This window comes from Lampris incognitus, chromosome 11, assembly GCF_029633865.1.
Source record: "Lampris incognitus isolate fLamInc1 chromosome 11, fLamInc1.hap2, whole genome shotgun sequence".
Taxonomy (NCBI): domain Eukaryota; kingdom Metazoa; phylum Chordata; class Actinopteri; order Lampriformes; family Lampridae; genus Lampris; species Lampris incognitus.
In genome coordinates, this window is record NC_079221.1 from 37,636,643 (window position 1) to 37,658,048 (window position 21,406).

Consider the following 21,406-nt stretch of genomic DNA (forward strand, 5'->3'; position numbering starts at 1 on the left):
ACTGGGGGCAATGTGGCTTTTTCGCAGAGCCTGCTGGAGATCCGCTTAGAGCCCAATGACAGTAGTGACAGGTACACTCCCCTCTCAAGTACAACCTCGCTTCAGCGAGAGAGCAGAAGAGCACTAAAGAGAAAGAGGGAAGGAGGACAAGCGGCACCGGTGTGCATGGTGGCGGGGGAGTTGGGACTGTGTTTTACATGCATGCCTTCCAAACATTTTATTTGGATTCTGGGGCGTATGCTACGCTTAAGTGCAAAACAACATTTCTTTATGAAGGAGGAGATATGGTGGCTGGGTACATTTTGGGTGATGTGAATGGAGAAATGAGCTGTCCAATTTTTACATTTGTAAATGTTTGTAAATCTTTTGGATTTTTAAATGACTCTTTTTAAAATCAGCCTTATTGACTGACATCCATTTTTTTACTTTTCAAAAATATAGCATCTTTGATTTTTATCTACATTCAAAGATGCAATAAGTTCTACTAGTATCGGTGTCCGGGTGGCGTGGCGGTCTATTCCGTTGCCTACCAGGGATCGCCAGTTCGAATCCCCGTGTTACCTCCGGCTTGGTTACACATCCCTACAGACACAATTGGCCGCGTCTGTGGGTGGGAAGCCGGGTGTGGGTATGTGTCCTGGCTGCTGTACTAGCGCCTCCTCTGGTCGGTTGGGGCACCTGTTCGGGGGGGAGGGGGAACTGCGGGGAATAACTTGATCCTACCACGCGCTATGTCCCCCTGGTGAAACTCCTCACTGTCAGGGGAAAAGAATCGGCTGGCGACACCACATGTATCGGAGGAAGCATGTGGTAGTCTGCAGCCCTCCCCGGCAGAGGGGGTGGAGCAGCGGCCAGGACGGCTCGGAAGAGTGGGGTAATTGGCCGGATACAATTGAGGAGAAAAAGGGGGAAACAAAGTTATACTAGTATCCATCAGTGTATCAAGCTTTCCAGAGACCTCCATTCCTATAAAGATAACATCTTTCAATATTTTCAGGGGGGGGGGGGTTGCAGTTCATTTTATTCTCATTTACCTTAGCATTCATCTTCATCCTTACTCTTGAATTCAACTGTATGCACTGATATTCTGAGCAAGCTTTATGAATTCAACATGGCCCAAAGGAAGGAGACTGAAATAGGGGAGTGAGAGGATGAAGAATTAATGGGGGAAATGAGGCCACAATAATTATTGTTTATGGTTAAGGCTTTTTGTGTCCTTGATGACCTCAACTAACAACTCAACCTCCGTCACGAAGTTTGAGTTCACGTCAGTGCTGGTCCATAGCCAGCCCTCTTATGTAAACCATATTCACCATGTAAGGCTCTGTTTCCACTTGGCACCTCTCTTGAAGTTTGCTGGTCCAAACTGTTGCTTGTTGGAAGCACTGAATACAGCTTCTCTTGTTCCCAAGTGACTGCTGAAAACACAATTGATGCATAGCAATCTATCAGAAGATGTTTTTTTTTTCACGTCCAACATAAAAGCACACTACGCTTTTCAGGGCAGACAGAAACGCACAACGGCACTCTTTCCAATGAATACACGGAGAAAGGGGTGCACTGTGGAGAGACATTGGCGGGGGGGGGGCACAAGCCTAAGTGTCTACAGGTCCTTTCTCAGGGAGAATATTCAGATTAACTGCAGGGTTTAATAGAGATGATCTTAAAACCCATTCCTCGCATGAGAAAAGCAGGTAGATTCTAGTGTCACCAGCATCAAGTCAACTGGCTGATGAAAAGAAATGGTTTAGGGCAAAATAAATAAATAAATAAAGGAGAAAAGTGCCTTCGAGACAGTGAAACCTATAACAAAGCTAGTTTTGTGCTTCTTGTTGCTGTCAGACATCATTAGTGGAGCCTGAGCTTTGGAGAAACATATACTGACGTTGAAAAACGTTTTCCTCCCCTCAGTAGAAACTACAACAGAAAACCCTGTAATGCTTTTAACCCTCAACTGCTGCAGTAGAGCTTCACCTGCAGTAAGCGACACATTCATGCAGACCAGCTGTCTATGCATGAATGTGAAGCAGGACACTGCAGGAAAGGATGTTGCACGTTCAACCCACTTTCAGTAAAATATCCTCAATATTAGTTTAAAAAAAAAATCGCTCAGGTCAGTCTAGAATCTCAAATTTTTGCCTTGTAGCACATAACACACACAGAACAGTAAATATGTTTAAACACTCATGACACTGCATGTCATCAGAGGCATCTTGGTGGCTCAGCCAAATAAACTTGTTCCATGTGGGCTTGGCTCTAATTCCACATCCTAGGTTCAAATTTGGCCTGGGACCTTTGCTGTACATCTAACTCCATCTCTCCTCTCTCCCTCTCACAAGCTTGTATTTCCTCTCCATCTTCTCTTTCCTGTCTGTTGAGGGCTGAAAACTGGCAAAAAATAAAAAAATAAATCTCACTAAAGGCAATTTAACCATATTTTATGCAAATAATTTCAAACAAAACTCAAGTTTTTCATCACGCCCTACAAGGTGCAGGAGGAGACTTGGAAAAAAAAAAACATAGGTCTTTCCATGCTGCATCACCACAGCATTGAGTGCCAGGATCCAAAATGACAAATGGATAACATAACACCGCCAAACGAGTCACACACGAATCTCAGCCCAGCACGAACAATGCCCACTAATCTGAGTAATTGAAGCATTCACTCACTTCAATAGAAAAATGTGAGTCTACAAAAGCATGCTGTATGCTGAAACTGCAGTGTGGCGTTTGCTTCGAGTTTTTAATCACCATGCAAAAATTTAGCAAAATTTCAGATCACATAAAACATGCAGTGAAATATTACAAGCCCAAAGAATGCTAAATTATTAGATTAGATAAGATTAAATCCCAAAATAATCTCTAATGTGATTTGCAAAGGATGCGGGAAGGAAGATGTTCTTGGCCACTGGTAGTTGAAGCTGACTTCTGGTTCTGGTGGTGACGTGGAGGCCCTAACCTCCATGGTGTTAACCCATGTGTGTGTGTATGTGTGTGTACCACTGACCGTAATGTCATGTTGGGGGTTTTGATGCTAACCTGGCCTGGCGTGCGCGCCGGCCCTTTTCTTCTATTTTCACTGAGGATTCATCTCTGCGGTATGCTAAGAGATTACAAAACTGCCTTTAAAGAAAAAAAACCACAAAACGTGTCCACTGCCCTCACTACCACTCACTACCACTCATGTCCACCCGCACACGCTCACATCGCTCAGTCCGACACACACACAAAAGCTCACCATTAATATCTCTGGAGGGGGTTTTCTCTTGCCCCAAATAAAAGGAATGCATTATGCAACTGTGAGCGGATCACCCTTCTGAAGTATACTGCAAGAATAACAGTCAAAACCTGCGGGTTCCCGATCACCGCAATTTGGTGACAGGGGTGACGGGGCGGTACTGACATACCCCCCCCAACCCACCCCCAGGCAAAGCAGCGTGTCTCGGTCACACAAGCCACAGTCCTGCAGCCCTATTCTTCAAAATCACCACCTTCAACAGTAACAGCTCTCCTTGACAAGGTAAAAAAACAACGGGTGCCGGGGAAATAAGAGGCACTGCATGGCACACAAAGCTCTCCACTATTTTTCACTGTAGCCACCAAGAGGCTGATGCTTCTACTATACCAAGAGCAAGCGCTCCTTGATGGGGTAAAAAAAACCCATGGGTGCCGGGGAAATAAGAGGCATTGAATGCCACACAAAGCTCTCCACTATTAACTTATACCCCTTTCACACTGGCCAAAAAACCCACTAATGTCCGCCTTTGGTCAATGTAAAAAGGCGGATGTTAGCGGAGGTTTTTTGGCCAGTGTGAAAACGCCATAAGAGACTGATACTTCTACTGTACCAAGAGCCCCTCTTTGAGGCTTTTATTCCTTTAGCTTTCTTTGAAAACTTGAATAAGCCTTCCACAGAAGGGTGGCGCAATGCTGTTGCTGTTCTGTGTAGCTCAGTAGTTAAAGCAGTGATTCTCAACCGTGTGTGCAGGTTTATATTCCAACCTACACCAGCTGATTTCACTGGTTTATCCTCCCTGTTCGGTTAAAGGTGTGCTAACTTTGTTCAGCTGGTGTAATTCTGGGTTGGAATGAAAACCTACATACACATGGCGCGCCATGGCACCTGGCTGAGTATGACTGGGCTAAAGGATGCCGATAAAAAAACCAAGGTAAGGGTTTCGACTCTCACTGCTACAACACATGACATTTTCAATTTGGTCTGAAGCAGCAGTCGCAGTATTAAGGCTGCGCCTTTCCGAATGTGGTACGCTTCCGACCTCATGTGACGGTCTGGCCCAAGTGTTCCGTTGTTAAGAATTTCCTGCCACGACCGCTGCGGGAGATTTGACAAAACAACACCTGGAGCATTTGTATCCCGCCAGAGCTGCCAACCCCCAAACAAATAAAACCCATCCTCGCCACAGGAGGCAACATAATTACAGTTTCTAAGGCCCCAGCTCCCCCGCGCTGGGTATTGATAAAAAAGGAAACATTTGCCTTCTCATCCATTTTAGGTCCTCTTCGCTCTCTCTACGGAGATCGGTATAAATTCCAAGCAGAGAGGCGGTGCGGGAGGCTCAACCCACGCTGCTGCTCCCCGGGAAACAGCCACAAACACAAACAGGGAAGCTAGCGGAGTTAACACAGGGGAGGGGAGGAGATTAACATCGCTTTCTCACCATCAAACTTCAGATGACAGCTTGATGATTTTTTAATTTTCTCCTCTACTTCTAGATGATTTTTCATGAAGGTGTACCCTGGCTCATCCTTTGGTTTATCCTCATTGAAGAAGGCTGCTGGTCATCAGTGAGGGGGAGTTTGTCAGGGTATGCAGGTTTCTAGGACATGAATGCTACAGAAACATTAGAAAGCAACCACAGCCTTGGAGAGAGCGCAAAGTGAAAGAGAAGGGGACATAACATGGATCTTTTAAATCAACATGTTTAATCAAAACACTATACAGTGACTCTATAGGTTGAGTTTTTACTGCTGCACTTTAACATTAATAACGGCAGTTTGAACTGCAAAAGAAAATGGATTCGAAGCTGCGTGTCCTTTAGGCGTATCTGACTTTTACACACTGATATGTAGATAAATGACAGAACTACCTTGATGCAGACAATGTATAAGCGCTCTCATTTGCTGTATTCTTTCTACAGATGGATTAGTCAGTAAATTCAGACAGCTGTTTAAAATTCAAAATACTCAAAAATCAATTCCAATCCCAATTTGAACATGGTGGGGAGTAGTTTTGTGAGGGAGGATTTTTTTTGTCACTTTCAGATGAGCGTTGGGAGGTCATTTGAAGCCTCATTATCTTGTATCAGAGAGGCGTTTCTGACATTCCCGTCCCTTGACACTGCACATAAAACTAATAAAACAACAACAAATTAAGAGTGATCACTGATCACTGAATCAAAACCAACTCCACACGTTACATCCTCACTGTGCAGCGAGAAACTGGAACGGGGTCAAAACCCCAGCCCTGAACTCAATGCAACAGCCAATAGTCAATGTTTAGGTTAGATGCACCCTTAAGGCATAACTGCACTGCAGATATTCCCCAGCAACCCCCCCCCCATTCCCCCACACCCTCCACCCACATCCCCAGATGATGACTAGAACCTCTCCACTCTTATTAAATGCTGGCTTTGCCATGCCAGCCACAGGGAGCCAGCAGCAACTTTTAGTCTCTGAACTAATCAGAGACTATGAATGACCTGCTCCCTCTGTGTCCTGATGGATCATTACAGTCATAGGTTGTGAGAGTCAACATCAATGTAGTTGTGTCAGTGAACAAATAATCATTGAGCCACTGTGGTTCATATTTATATCTGAGGGTGTGCTACACTCAAAATGCTGGAATAGATGGTGAAAAAATAACTTTCTGGCCTGTCAATGCGAGATAGATTTATAAAGGACCAATAGAACAGTGGAGAAACTGACAGAGGTGTCAGAAGAAAGGACTGCATTTGGTTGATGCAAGACTATGTAACACTTGAGTCTAGCTATCCTGTCGCCGATATGACTGAAAGAGAGTTAATGAGAATACCAACATTTTTGAGTAAGCATGCAAAAGACACTGGAAAAAAGTAGTTTCAACTTTAAAAGAGAAAGCAGGGTTCTCCCAGAACTCTGAGTAATCAGAGTAATCGATCAAATGAAATACCAAAGGACACATTACAACCAAAGAAGTGTGAGGAGAAGCTCCTCCCTGATAAGATTCATTTATTTTTAAATAGTTCAAAAATAATTGTGATAAAGACAGTTTTTTAAGCCTATAACAGACAAACAAAACATCCCAATATTTCTCCGCGAACCTGAAGACAAGAATCCAGAAAACTTTGGTTTTAATATAGAAGACAGCTTGCATTTGATGAGGAAAAAATTAGAAAGTAGTTGGTTCTGCACAAATAAGCAGCATGACTGTCTTGAAATGACAGTGTGAGATGGGACTTATAATGGAAAATGTTCCAACAAGTTCAAATCTACTGCCTTTATACCTTTTACAACAAACGTCTGATTAATTGAAGATTTACCAGCTGTACTCTGATCATGTTTGGGAAGGCAGAAATATATTGGTGGTTTTGCATTATTGTGCTCTGGAAAATGAACATATTTAGGAAGACAGACAGAATGATTTAATTTCATCCATCCAAGTCCTTCAAATATTTTTCTTGCAAACAAATAACCCACAGGAGAGAAGGTACACCACTGGCCAAAGGGAACATTTACCCACAAGTATGGACTGGAAGCAAATTTTAGGCCAAACACCATGAAATCTCTGACAACTTCTGTCTACATCAGAAAAAAAAACAGCAGCTTATGTACAAATGGAGAATAGTACCAACTAGGGCTGTGCAATATGAAAACATATATTATGTGACGATAAAAAATATCAATCACTTCATATTATGCTCTATCGCGTATTTCTTGTGCCGCAAATCACGTGCTTTACATAGATATTTTTTTGTCAATTGGACGACACTTTGCGTTCTTTTGCATGGCAGGGATGAAGGCGGGAAATTTGTGTGAAGGCAATACAACAAACATGGAAGAGAGTGAACATGACACAGAACGGAGTAATTTCAAACAGGAGAAGGACTCCGACTAGCCAAGACAAAACGAGCAGCTCGTACTGAAAAGAGAGGCTACTTCTGTCTCATGGACGTGGTTTAGATTTGGTTCTTTTCCATGTACTCATTTAAAAAAGGCTATTTATTCTTGAATTTTCAAAAATGTGCTATATCGTGATATGTATGGTTATCTGGATATGAAATGACCTATTTAACAGGATATGAGATTTTGGTCAAATTGCAAAGCCCTAGTACTAACATGTGTTACCAGTAACAGGAAACAAAGAGACCAATAAGAGGTATTTGATATTAGGGGCCAGGTGATCATCACCCATTTAACAGATCCCAATGCTTGACAATTAAGCAAAATTGGATTTTCAATAAAGATACTTCTTAAACAGAAAAAAGGACTTGATCCAGAATGAGCCAGCAGTAGCCATCTAGCCAGCGTACAGTATACTTGGGGAACCCTTAGCGGATGGATAGACATGCAAGACAGACAAACATTGAGTCCTTTCAAAATACAAGCCCTTAGCTAAACCTAGGAGTGTATCAACCCAGAGGAAAAACAACCATCCTTTTACGGTTAAAAAGAGCAGAGCCTTGTCACCTTAAACTAGCAATGACAGAATCACTGCTCAAATGATAAAACTGTCCTCAGGGGTTAGGGGACATATGGATCGAGGACAGGAAGTGCTAATGTCCACATCAGGGTGTGTGAATATGATGAGTGATGCCTGTTCTCATTCAGGCTGTGTGGGGTTAACAGAGGGTAGTGCTCTCCTCCTGTTAGCCAGCAGCAATTTATTAGTCTCGGCAGCAGCAGCACTCTGTCTTCTGCTGTTCAGTGGTACCAATACACAACTTTCACAGGAGCCCTGCTAAATGCAGGGGTCCAGAGGACAGCAGCATAAGGTTGCAGAGCCCTCACAGGATCATACATGCTAACGTGGGCACAAACATGTATAACAGGGTATCCTTACCACTGTGTCTACACTGCTTTCTCCAATCTTAACCTCTCAGCTCACCAAGTGGAGCAGTTCTACAGCACTGTTATGAAATAAAAGACATAAAGAAGGGTCTGGTGCACTTGACTGTCCACTTTAATAAGCACAAGTTGCTTCAGAATTGATGCTGCAATATACATATGCGCAAAAATACACAGCAAAAGGATGCAATGTAAGGCAAACTGGCCCCTTAAGTCATGTTCAGCAAAACTCACTGCTTGATGGAAAATGAATTCGAGCAGGGCTTTTTTACAACTACTCTTGAATAAATATTCTGGCACATGGTCTGACAAATAATTTAGTCTGATTTAGTAACATAATGGACAGTTGCCTTATTTCCCCCTCAAAAGTCATCTCATTCAAAGCATGTATCTGGTGAAATTATGTAGCTAATATTCAATATTTAATATTGCAATACACATTGCAAAGCAAAAATATCACAAATGTTGTTTGTTTTTTTTCCTTCCTAATATTGTCCAGCCCAAGCACAAGTGATCGAGCATGTCATATGGAACTGGTCTGCATCAGCCTCAGTTGTGAATTATGAACAGCAGGCTTACAAAAACTGGCTTTTGTCCATGACCAGAGAATTCTCTATTTGACTAGAGCCACGGGAATCTGCGAAAGACCTCCTTTAACTTGCAAATCTGCGAAATCGTCTTTTCTAGATTTCTGCTCAACAAATTCACTCCCAATCGCTTAAGACATGTATTGGAAGCGCAGAGTGAGAGTTTGTAGCTCCGTGATTTGGGGATCCCATGATGGGGGAAACATGTTTTCAACCCGTGAATCTCGTTGAAACCATTGCAAGTTTGAGTCTTTTTGGTGTTCAGCCTGGGGGGGGGGGGGCTCTTTCACCTCGCATCGCTGTTCATGTACAAAACACAACTTAATAGACTGATGAATTAAGCCTATGCAAACCCGCTTACTTAATGTGAGTAAAGGAGTGAATGGTCAGCTTAATTGTTTCTGCAGCGGATATCCTAAAAAAAAAAATGAATTGGTCTGTTAAACATAAACTGAGAATAAAACAATCTTTTTGCACCGAGGCGCTTCGCCTGACACCAGAGAGATCCTCGTGCAATATTCAGCGTGCTGAAGTGTGATGTTATTGACAGTTTATTTCCTCCGCTGAGCTCGGATATCATGTGCCACTCAGCACGGCAAGCGTTGTCCCCCGCACGCACGCACGCGCGCACACGCGTGCACAACACTACAGCCCGTCCACAGCGCAACCAGTCGCCGTGTTACCTCGCTATCACCTTAGCGTTAGCGGAGAGCGTCGCTGTTAACGTTGAAACCTCACCGAATAACGCACGAGTGACGCTCCGTCCACAATGCGGTCCCCGGCGACACCTCGGCATCACATCAGGGAAGATGGCAGCAACACATTTCACAATATTGCGCTGCCTACGGTGGCAGACAATCTGGGCATTGTCGGCAGGCCGAAGTAAATGTTTAGGATACCCGAGACGGGTTTCCGACCGGCTTATCGTCAAACCTGCACGGTTCTGGGGGGGGGGGGATTACTATTACATAAACACACCCGGAACCCAGGCAAATAAGCTTATTCCGCGTCTTGCAACGCCTGCCGCACTAAGGAGACGTTAACAGGCTACTCACAGCGTTTTGGGTTGGAGGAGAAAGCCGGGCTTGCGAAATCCCCCTTTTCACGTTCTTCTCTGGGATTTCATATCAAAACCCTGGTTGCCTGCGGTCACCCGTCGGATCGCCGGAGCTGGAGGGTAATAACTAGCGGGGCTGATGAGACGCATGTACTACTGCAGTGCCCTGCTCTACGGTACGGGCCGGAACACTCCCGCCCTGCCGCTCGTCACAAGCGCGAAACGTGCAAAGAGACGTCGCGTCTTGATTGGAGGAGGAGCGTGTCAACCACGCACAAGCCCCGCCTCTTCCACCAACGGTGCTGCGCAGCGGCGTTGGTTGTTTTTACAACCCATGGCTGTGGCTGAATAAATAGAAGGTAACGCGATAGATTAGATTAGATTAGATTAGATTAGATTAGATTAGATTAGATTAGATAGATAGATAGATTTATGATACTCTAATAATATTACGGTACCAAAACTAACTAAATAAGATACAATTACTATATGACCAATATTCTAGTGATGATATGATATACTGATATACTTTACACTATGTTATCATACATTAAATTATACTAAATTATGAATGTGATACAGAATACAGATACACGTACATATATCTATTACATAAACTATTAAGATGCAGTAAACAGTTTGTGTTGTTTATTCTCGTCATTTAGCAACCTTACACATGTTGGCACAAATATCCAAAGGAGTTGAATCAAGCGCAACTGGACTTGGTATAAAGCCCAGTTGCGCTTGATTCAACTCCTCTGGATAAACATGACCTGGATGAATGAGAACATTCACAGACATGTTGGCACAAAGGTGTTTTGGGATCTCACTTGCAAGGGGTAACGATCTCACCCCGATGGAAGAGGGTCAAAAGTGAGGAATTCAGGGCGGATTTGGAAGATTCGTCATGCATTCTCCTGGATTGTGTGTGCCTTAGAAGCATCTTTGCTGTTTTTCAATGATGTTACTCCTCCACAATATCACCTGGGTCAGCTGTTTAACGTCAGGTTTGGCAAAGAGTTTCAGAGACGGCATCGGCCATGCCATGGTGGCCCAAACCCAGCTCTTCAAATTGAAAGTGGCAGAGGGACGTTCATTAAACTCACTTGGCTTAAATCATCCAAATTCCTGCAAACTTTGCAGTCACTGCAGAATAATGTGTTTACTTAAGATGCTCAAAACACTTGCAAAATTGTGTGACCTCGCTATTTTCACAACAATGCATTTCAAGTTATGTATTGTTGAAGCGACAGACCTTGACCTGTTCTGCATCATATCTGCCTCATATACTGGCAAAGCACTTACACTAATTAGCCTGCATGTGGACATCTTTCACGGACACTTAGTAGTGGCCTAATTTATCATGGCTTCTTGTGTTGTAGTTTCTTTATTTCAGACATTAGATAAGCATATTTTCATTGTTTTTTATTGGGACCATTAATTTAATCCCATTACAGGTAAAGCTAAACACAGAGCTAGATTATTTGCTATGAGTGTCGCCTGTTTGAGGTGATGTTTCTGCTGCTCAGTGGGTTTATTACAATAAATAAAGGTATGCTAGTACAGTGCCTTGGTCAAGAGCACTTCAACAGTGTCAAAACAAAGAGCACTCATTCATGAGGCAGCCATTTAGACTTTCACTTAAACTGTCAGTGTGCTCCACATTTACTCCACACTGCTCATCCGCTTAGCTGTGTGAGGGCATTTTTAAAGAGAAGGATCAGGAATCGGGAACACTTTACTTGTCATTTCATCTCGTGTACTTGCCCACATGAAACGAACTGAAATGCCGTTTCATTTCGTGTGTGCCACTTAAATGAAATACAAAGTAAATGTTTGCAAATTATGCATTTCAACAAGTCTTAACAAACCACACTTCCACTTACACAAAGCAGACCTGCACAAGGAAATGGACGGAGTGGGAACGGTTTATTTACTCATCAGTGGCTAAAATGATCTACATGTGGCAGCAATATAGTAGAGCCGGAGGGACACTTTACATTACTTAGTTTTCAAAGCAAACGGCAAATTAAATGTCACCGAGGCATGTAAGGTCACGTTAATGGAGGGCAGAATGAAGACGAAGTAAATAAACTAGACTCTAAAACATCAGCAGGTCCTACAACAATAAAACAACATATGTAAAAGGTCAGTGTGCGGCTCAGGGATGACATAGTGCCGCGTGATAGTATTCAGGTTTTCATTGATCCTAGATCAATGCTGCATTCCATTCAACTCTGGAAGTTGGGATTTTCTATTTGACAGCTCTGACCTCTGGATTAAAACATGGCCATGCAACAACCTGGAGACACCAAGCAGGAAAATTGACCCTCGCAACACAAGGACCTTACACTGACTATTTTATCTAAACTGAGAGCAACTATACACATCAGGTTTCAATGATTATTACGAATGACCACCAAGATTTTCTAACAAATAAACTAGCATGCAGTGCAAGAAACAGAACTTAGTTGTGTGATGATGGGAAATGGAGCTGTTAAAAGTTCACACTGTATGTGTGTCTGTTCTGTGATTTTAGACAACTGTACCCTAGAAAACACGGGGTACAGAAATCTTACCGAGCTCCAAAGGTTGAATTCTGACATCAAAAGGTGGTTCAGCAGCATTATTCCTAGTCGGAGGTCAGAAAGTTGAGCAGAACACAACACATATTTAACAGCTTACTACTGTTTAGTAGTCGGGCTAAGTAAACCAACAGCTTGGAAAAAGATCAGATGTAAGAACTGAAATATTTGAAATATTGAATCTGAAAGAATATGAATTTGGAAGGCACACAGAGGTGAAAGGTCAGTTGAGTTTACACATTTTTCACACTGAAAGATGTAAATTCAGGTCCAGAAATTGGTGACTTCAGTTTGGCCCTGCTTGGACATGGCTTCTTGTATTCAGATATAGCCAGATTGTGTCTGAGATGGATTCAGTTGACACCCGGTATCATCATGTGTTTCCAATGATCACTTTTGACTTGAGTTTGCTTTCCCACTCAGTGTGCAAATAACCACATACATCACTTCAGCCGTGTTTCTTTTGGAGTTTCCTCATACATACGCCAGTTTAATTAGGAATCCTCATGTTTTTTTGAACAGACTCCGCACACCAGAGAGAAAGTAAAAACCTGGTAACGCTGTTGCTCCATCCACGGGTCATAGCTTTAATGACGGCAAGATTGTATTTCCACTCATGCAGATGACAAGTGTAGTCCTAAGTGGTTAGGAAACACATACGTTCACAGTACACTACCACTGTGGTCACATGCATCCTTGACTACCTCTGAATGTGGTTTAGGTGACCAACCATGTGACTGTCTGACCAATAGAAACACATCTAGTTGTAAATGTGTCAGTTGATTGGCTACATTTCCTTGGTACACACACACAATTGGTTGACTCTCAGTAATTCCTGTCCACACTGGTTTGGGCTCTTTGAGCAAAGTTCAGATCTTTCCTCCTTTAGACTGCTACCAGAAATCCCAGCATGCAAAGCTGCGAAGATCAAATTTGAATCTCTGCAAGGGGTGTGTTGAAACTCTGCAAGGGGTGTGTTGAAACGCTGCAAGGTGTGTTCAGACTCTTGTGTAAAGGTGTTGTAACGCTGCAAAACATTACAGTGCAACGTTAAGAGTATTACGCAGTTATTACACTCTTCTTACAAATCTTAGCAAATCTCCCTCATAAACTGTCAGATCTTAGTTTTAACAATTCAAATCTTAGTTTTAAACTTGAACTGCAATTGAAACATTCATATTTTCAAACATGACTAATTACTTTTTCGTGCATTTTCTTTCAACTGAAAAAAACATGCAAGTATAAATGGTTTTCATGGAATTTAGTGTTTCTATTTCTCTCTTTTCAAAGCGCTCCCCTTGCTCTCTCAGACATGACGTCATCAGACACGTTCATTTACACACAGCCTATCAGATAAAATCAAATTAGGAAAGCCCGCCCACCCTTCCCACAAATCTTGCTTGCACTTGTTGGTGAAAGGATAAACTATGAATATTAATGAGGACCATAACACCCCCTTACAGTTAGAGCCCATAACAGTGATAAAGGTAAAAGAAAGAAAATGTTAGTCATTAAAGCCAGCATAAAAATAAATGAATTTCCGGGATATTCAAGCCCTTGCCAGAGGTGTTCACACAGTGATGAGTAAGCCTATCGCCGCCAGGCAAACCTCTGTATTTCGCAGTATACCGGTGGTGTCTGGGGTGACATTCCCGCACGGATGCACTGGAGGTGATGCACAGTGATGCGTTTTATGTCAACCAGCAACGAACTTCCGTGTGACCAAAGCATTCGTGTGTGTGAGAGAGAGTGTGTGTGTGTGTGTGTGTGTGTGTGTGTGTGTGTGTGTCTCTTCTCCTGGATCGCCACCTTGCTGTAGTGGAGAAGCTTGCGTGTACCAATGATCCCAAGAGCTATGCCGTCCGGAGCCTGGCTCCTGGTAGGGTGACCCAAGGCGGATTGGTCAAGAGGGAGGTTCCAGATGAAGCTTGATCCAACAAAGACCTCAACAGCGGAACTGGTGGAAGATGTCTCCAGGTCACAACATACAGTGAAGGTGGATGAAGGCTGCAACACAGGGTGGTCCCCAGTCGTCTTTGTTCTCCGTGCCATTGGACTCTGGCCACCCCCTGCCAAGGACCATGTGGTGGCTGCAGGCGCATCAGCCTGTTACACACAGGCGTCCTCCCGTTATGCGGCTCCAGTATCAGCCTCTACACCCACCTGAGGACCCAGAGGGAGGACAGTCATACTTGACCCTGAGTGACCACTGATGGTGTGTGTGTGTATTGTGTGTGTGTGTGTGTGTGTGTGTGTGTGTGTGTTGTATATCAGATTAGACAGTGTTGGCAGAATGCCCTTTAAAGATTTTATCCTCTCTATCTAAATTATTAATTGACAAGGCAATAGTATCCAACACTATCAGTTGTAGTTGGAACAAATGTTATCAAAAAAGTACCCATAAAATATCTTACCTTGAAAGCACTTTACAAAAAAAATCTCGAAAAGGGAAGCACAAGTTATCTGTTGTCTTGTTTCACCCCGTTGGTGACTTTCAGTGTTAGAAAAGTGCCATATAAGATTTATTTATTATTATTATTATTATTATTATTATTATTATTATTTCTTTCACGTTTCCTGTTTTACATCCTGTAGAGCCGGGTCCAAAATATGGACCTGAGGCACTATAAGGTAGATATCACTTGATTGACAGTACTCGTCGTAATATGTGGGCTGTTCCGAGTAGGGCGATCTTCTGGACTGCATGGATTTTGATGTTTCCTGAGATACGGTTGGTGAACTTTTCCATTCCCTTCTTCATGAGTCCTAGCGCTCCGATGACCACTGGTGTTGTTTCGGTCTTCATTCCCCACATCCTGTTGATTTCAATCTCCGGGTCTTTGTCCTTCGTCAGCTTCTCTGTGACTTTCAATGAGGTGTTTTTTCCGGATGGTGTTGCCATGTCGATAAGCATGCGCCTCTTTTCCTTCCTGTCCTTGATAACGATGTCGGGCTTGTTGGCTTTTATCTCTCTGTCAGTGTGGATGGGCATGTCCCAGAGGATGGTGACATCATTGTTCTCAGTGACTGTTTCTGGCTGATGTTCGTACCACTTCTCAGTCGTCTTGATCTTGTAACTCCTGCAGATCTTCCAGTACAGGTATACCGTTGCCTTGTTGTGCCTGTATATGTACTCAGTCTTCGCCAGTTCCGGGCAGCCTGAGACAATGTGGTCGATGGTTTCTTTGTACATTCCACAGATTCTGCATTTTGGGTCTGTTCCATCTTTGATGATTTGATGGTGATAGGATCGGGTTGCCAGGCTCTGGTCTTGTGTAGTGATTATCAGGCCCTCTGTCTCTGCTTTCAGTCCTGTGCTCTTCAGCCACTGGTGTGTCTTTTGTTGGTCCACGTCTGTGTTTCTCATTCTTTTTGGGTACTTCCTGTGCATTGCTTTGTCCTCCCAGGTTTTTTGCAGTTGCTGCTGACCATGGTGTTTTGCCTTCTGCTTCACTCGTTTGGTGTAGATGGTAGTTGCCTCATTTTCTGTTGGTGGGGTTTCTGGGACATCAAGCTCTTTCTTGAATTGTGCAGCTCCTTTATTGATGGAGTAGATCTGATGTTTTACTATTCGGAGGAGTGGGTCATCTGTTTTTGTCAGGTATGCATCCAGCCCGATAGTGGTAGTCTTGAAGGTCAATTCGAGTTGGACTAGGCCTCGTCCTCCTAAAGCTCTTGGTAGGTACAGCCTGTCGACATCTGCTTTCGGGTGGTGCATCTTCTCCATGGTCAGCATCTTTCTTGTCTCGGTGTCTAGGCTCTTGATGTCGTTCAGTTTCCAATTGATGATGTTGAAGCTGTACGTCACTAGGATACTTCTTCTTCAAAAAGAATACTTCTTCGTATTTAACCTGCCAAATACACACCTGTCTGTTCCTTGGAGGTCTGATGCGGATAAGAGTTTAGCTGACTGATGTTGATGTTGCCTGGGTTATGGCTGGTGAACTTTTCCATTCCCTTCGTCATGAGTCCTAGAGCTCCGACCACTGGTGTTGTTTCGGTCTTCATACCCCACACCCTGTGGATTTCAATCTCCGGGTCTTTGTACTTGGTCAGCTTCTCTGTGACGTTCACTGAGGTGTTTTTTCCGGATGGTGTTGCCATGTCGATGAGCATGCGCCTCTTTTCCTTCCTGTCCTTGATAACGATGTCGGGCTTGTTGGCTTTTATCTCTCTTTCAGTGTGGATGGGCATGTCCCAGAGGATGGTGACATCATTGTTTCCAGTGACTGTTTCTGGCTGATGTTCGTACCACTTCTCAGTCGTCTTGATCTTGTAACTCCTGCAGATCTTCCAGTGCAGGTATACCGTTGCCGTGTTGTCCTGTACATGTACTCACGTCTTTGCCAGTTCCAGGGAGCCTGAGACAATGTGGTCGATGGTTTCTTCGTACATGCCACAGATTCTGCATTTTGGGTCTGTTCCATCTTTGATGATGTGATGGTGATAGGATCTGGTTGCCAGGCTCTGGTCTTGTGCAGCGATTATCAGGCCCTCCGTCTCTGCTTTCAGCCCGGTGCTCCTCAGCCACTGGTGTGTCTTTTGTTGGTCCACGTCGGCGTCTTTCATTCTTTTTGGGCACTTCCCGTACCCAAAAAGAATACTTTTTCGTATTAAACCTGCCAAATACATACCTGTCTGTTCCGGGGAGGTATGATGCGGATAAGAGTTTAGCTGATTGTTGAACTCAGTATAGGCTCATTGGGAGGACATTGAGGGAGAACAGTACAATGAATAATAAGAACAAATTATTATTCACTGTACTGACTACTCCTTTTATAATAATAATAATGATAATAATAAAAGTAATAATACTTGTGTAACCGGTTATTTTCTTGCCCGGTGCGGGATTCAATACGGGGTGTACCGCACCACAAGGCGACTTCACTAACCGCTCGGCTAAAGGGTCAGACCCGTTAGCTAGGGGCTAACGTGTCTTATTAGTAGTTTACAGTCGTCACCCTCCCCGGAAGCGCGCCCTCGCGCTTTGTCATTCCGCGCTCCGAAGAGACTTCTGAGGATCTGCACACTCCCGGATCCCACCGCTGCCACCAATGTCACCGGTTATTTTCTTGCCCGGTGCGGGATTCGATACGGGGTGTACTGCACCACAAGGCGACATCACTAACCGCTCGGCTAAAGGGTCAGACCCGTTAGCTAGGGACTAACGTGTCTTATTAGTAGTTTACACTTGTATTATTATTATTATTAAGTGTAATAAATGTGACAGAGTTGAAAATGACCTCACTCAGATAAAGTGAATTCTCCCAAAATGTGTATTTTAACATGTTATTGTAATCCAATGCTTTTGATGGTTTGTGTAAACCCCAGATGTTGTACCGCATTCGCTAAGGTTAAATATGAGGCTGCGCGACTGTTTGTCTATTTAGTCTCGCTTTGACACATTTTGGGCATTTGCGCTATCCGTACCTTAGAGCTAGACCATCTCCGCTGGAGGTAAGCAGGCTTTGGGAGCGCTCCGTGAATAATTTGATATTTTCATAAATGAACATGTTTTTCTTTGCAAACTATGGGTTGGATATAAATGTATATAAGTTGTACTAACTAATGCTCTCGAAAAGTAACGATAGAAAGTGATTTGTAAGTGTTTTAACCGAGTTAAAGTATAATTTTGGCGGCAACCCCGCTGCGCTGTGCGTTATGGAGAGCATTGTTCTTATTGTGGTTTTTATGCTATTTTAGACTTGTATGCAGTCGCGTTGCAGCAGAAATCTCATGGATTGTTGTTTTATTTGTGAATGCAGGTACGTGGTTTATGTATAATGTAAATGTGCAAGAACTTGGTTATGAATATTGCAAGAATCAAGAATTTCTATGTTAAAACTATACGATCACTCAGTGCGCTATGCCAGTGCTGTCTGTCCTTTTGGTTGGTTTGTTTTGTACTTTTGTTTGCACGAAGATTAATGAGTTGTGCATTTTGATTTCCATGTAAGTGTAGTAAGCTATGCAACGCATGAGGTTAGCCAGGGGAAACATCGTTTGCTAGCTCATGCACGAGAGAGCTAGACCATCTCCGCTGGAGACTTGCATGCAGTCGCGTCGCAGCAGAAATCTCATGGATTGTTGTTTTATTTGTGAATGCAGGCAATAAAAGCCACTGTTAGGAACCCCTGGTCTGAATCTCTATCACGGACACCTGCACAAGTGAGGGTCGTTACATAAACACTCAAGAATAAAAAATGTGGAGTCATCAACATATTCTTCTGGCAAGGAGAGAAGTTAAAAATCTTTTAAAAAATTTGGCCAACTCTCATAAAACAGGGTGATTGGCTAGAAGAAGGAAAAGAGAGAAATTATTTCCCAGAGGCAGTGAAAGTACTTGACCAATTCCACATACAAACACGCTGACAAAGCAAAAAAAAAAAAAAAAGAAGCCAACAGTGAATAAACAGAAAGAGGTACTCATGTCGACTGAAACTTAATTTTGTTTATTTCAGATTGCAGGCCTCTTCTCATCATAACACAATAAAATGTCAACCTGGAGGAAAACAAATAAAACTGAATGCTTCTGAGATTGTTGAGCAAGTTAACTAAACAAGCACAAGACAACTTCTGTTTTAATCCACTAAACTTTGAATGAAGTGTAAATTAAGTCAGGCATAGGCCGTGAGAACGTCAAACCCTTCAGCAACAACTGGGCTGTACACCAGAGGGCGAAATATGGCCTCATGTACAGTATACAGTATGCCATACTACATCAGAGTAGGAGCAGAGAGGTCAAAAAAAAAGAAAGAAGAGAAAAGCAGATGAATACAAACGCCAAAAAGGATTTACTATGAGAGACTAAATCAAATAGGAATTGGGGTTTGAAAATGGTTAACACTACCAACGATGAATTGTGTTCATATTATACTTCATTTTCTTTTAGCATGAACAAACCCAGAATTTTGTTCCGAATTTTTGTCAATATGAACCCATATAAGAGAGGACTCATGACTGGGGGGGGGGGGGGGTTAAGAGAAATTCTATTGCAATAAAGTGTTGAAGCATTTGGTGTAAATCGTATTTGTATTACATCGAAAAGTAGAGTGAGTAAAACATTAACTAAAAAAAATATGGCAAATATGGTTGAGTAAACTTTCCTCGATTGATGTCACACATGTTCTGATCAGATACATGTAAGACCAGGTTATAACCAAACCATGTGACATAGAATCTTCTTCTACTACTACTACTACTACTACTACTACTGCTGCTGCTGTTGCTGCTGTTGTTGCTGCTGCTCCCGCTAGGGGTCGCCAAAGCGGATCATCCGTTTCCATCTCTTCTTGTCTTCTACATCTTCCTCTGTCACACCAGCCACCTGCATGTCTTCCCTCACCACATCCATAGACCTCCTCTTTGGCCTTCCTCTTTTCCTCTTCCCTGGCAGCTCCATATTCAGCATCCTTCTCCCAATATACCCAGTATCTCTCCTCCACACATGTCCAAACCACCTCAATCTTGCCTTTCTTGCTTGGTCTCCAAACTGTCCAACCCGAGCAGTCCCTCTAATATGCTCGTTCCTAATCCTGTCCTTCTTCGTCACCCCCAATTAAAATCTTAGCATCTTCAACTCTGCCACCTCCAGCTCCGCCTCCTGTCTTTTCATCAGTGCCACTGTCTCCAAACCATATAACATAGCTGGTCTCACAACCATCTTGTAAACCTTCCCTTTAACTCTTGCTGGTACCCTTCTGTCACACATCACTCCTGACACTCTTCTCCACCCACTCCACCCTGCCTGCACTCTCTTCTTCACCTCTCTTCCGCACTCCCCATTACTTTGGACAGTTGACCCCAAGTCAGTTTTGTTTTTTGTTTTATCTCATCTCATCTCATCTTCTGCCACTTTTCCAGGGTCGGGTCGCGGTGGCAGCAAGTTTTTTGTTTTATTTCATTTTTTATTTTTTAGCAGTCAACGTATTTGTGGTTGTGTAGTAATAGTAATAGCAATAAATGCACAAGATCATGGAGATTCCGTTTTCTTGCATATAAGAAAATCACACAATAATATATCAAAGACAAGCAATACAAGCAAAGGATAAGACTGGGTCTTCTTTCTCTTTTCATCTCATTCAATGAGTGAACACCAATTAAATAGACACTATTCACTTTGTTTTAAAAAATAATCCTGATAATCCTGTCTGTTCTTCAAAACACAATTTAATTGTTGAAATATGAGTAAAATGCTTGTTACTATGGCCATATTTCTGTTGCTGATCATCTTTATGCCACTTTGTCATATTCTTAAAATTATTTAGATCGTGTTGTGCAGTTCGGTTTGCCACCATTCATCATAACTGTTTTATTTTCCGTTGGTAAAATGTTTATTCTCAAAAGCTCTGTGTTATGCTAAAGCTTAAACTACACAAATTATTAGCTCCCCTCTCTTTTGAGGTTTTATTACTGTAGTGCATGTGAAAAGAAGGAAAATCATAATGTTTACCTGCCACCGGAGTCATTTTTATTGCTCATAGCAGTGTGTTATCTTTTGCAGTGTGCAGCTAACAGTAAAAACAAGAGATGTTGAGAAAGAGAAAGAGGCACATTTTATCTATCCCTTTAGATGAGCGACCATAACACAACACATATAATAAATTAAAATGCGGTACATACTGCTGTCAACTGAGACATACATGCCTAAAATAATAATGAGTTTGGGCCTAAATGAAGGACAGTGTCAACATGGTGGGTGAGAGCATGTCCATATCTATTAAAACATGTGCATCCACATCCAAAGGCTTTTGTTTCATTACATTTCAAGCCTTCAAAGAGTTTTACTAAGTCAAGTCCTGTTGGTAAACTTGCAGTCCACATAATCACACAGGACTCTGCTTTGCACTGCAGACAAATCACAGTAAATATATACATGTATGCGTGTAATACATATATATATTAGTAATTGGAGGAATGAGGGAAAAAATGCAATCATTATTTGAGGCATATGCAATAAATCTTGAGATAAATAGCATTATATTAGAGTACAGTCAGAAGAAAAGTGAGATTAAGGTGATTAAATGTGGAACACATAAACCTCCCTGTTTCTGCAACTCTCATACATTTTGTGACCAGATAGATGGCTAGATGGATGGACAGAGAGAGAGAGA

At 42.7% G+C, this 21,406-nt stretch overlaps 1 protein-coding gene across 5 annotated transcripts in view; it reads right to left on the reverse strand.

Annotated features, from left to right (window-relative positions):
• Positions 1-9,873, reverse strand: part of LOC130120586 (double-stranded RNA-specific editase 1-like) — a 221,361-nt gene extending 211,488 nt beyond the window's left edge. For all 5 annotated transcript variants that reach the window (XM_056289211.1, XM_056289205.1, XM_056289206.1 and 2 more), the window contains exon 1: positions 9,707-9,873. The gene's annotated coding sequence lies outside the window, so the exon portion shown is untranslated. The remainder of the gene's footprint in view (positions 1-9,706) is intronic.
• Positions 9,874-21,406: the final 11,533 nt, after the last annotated feature.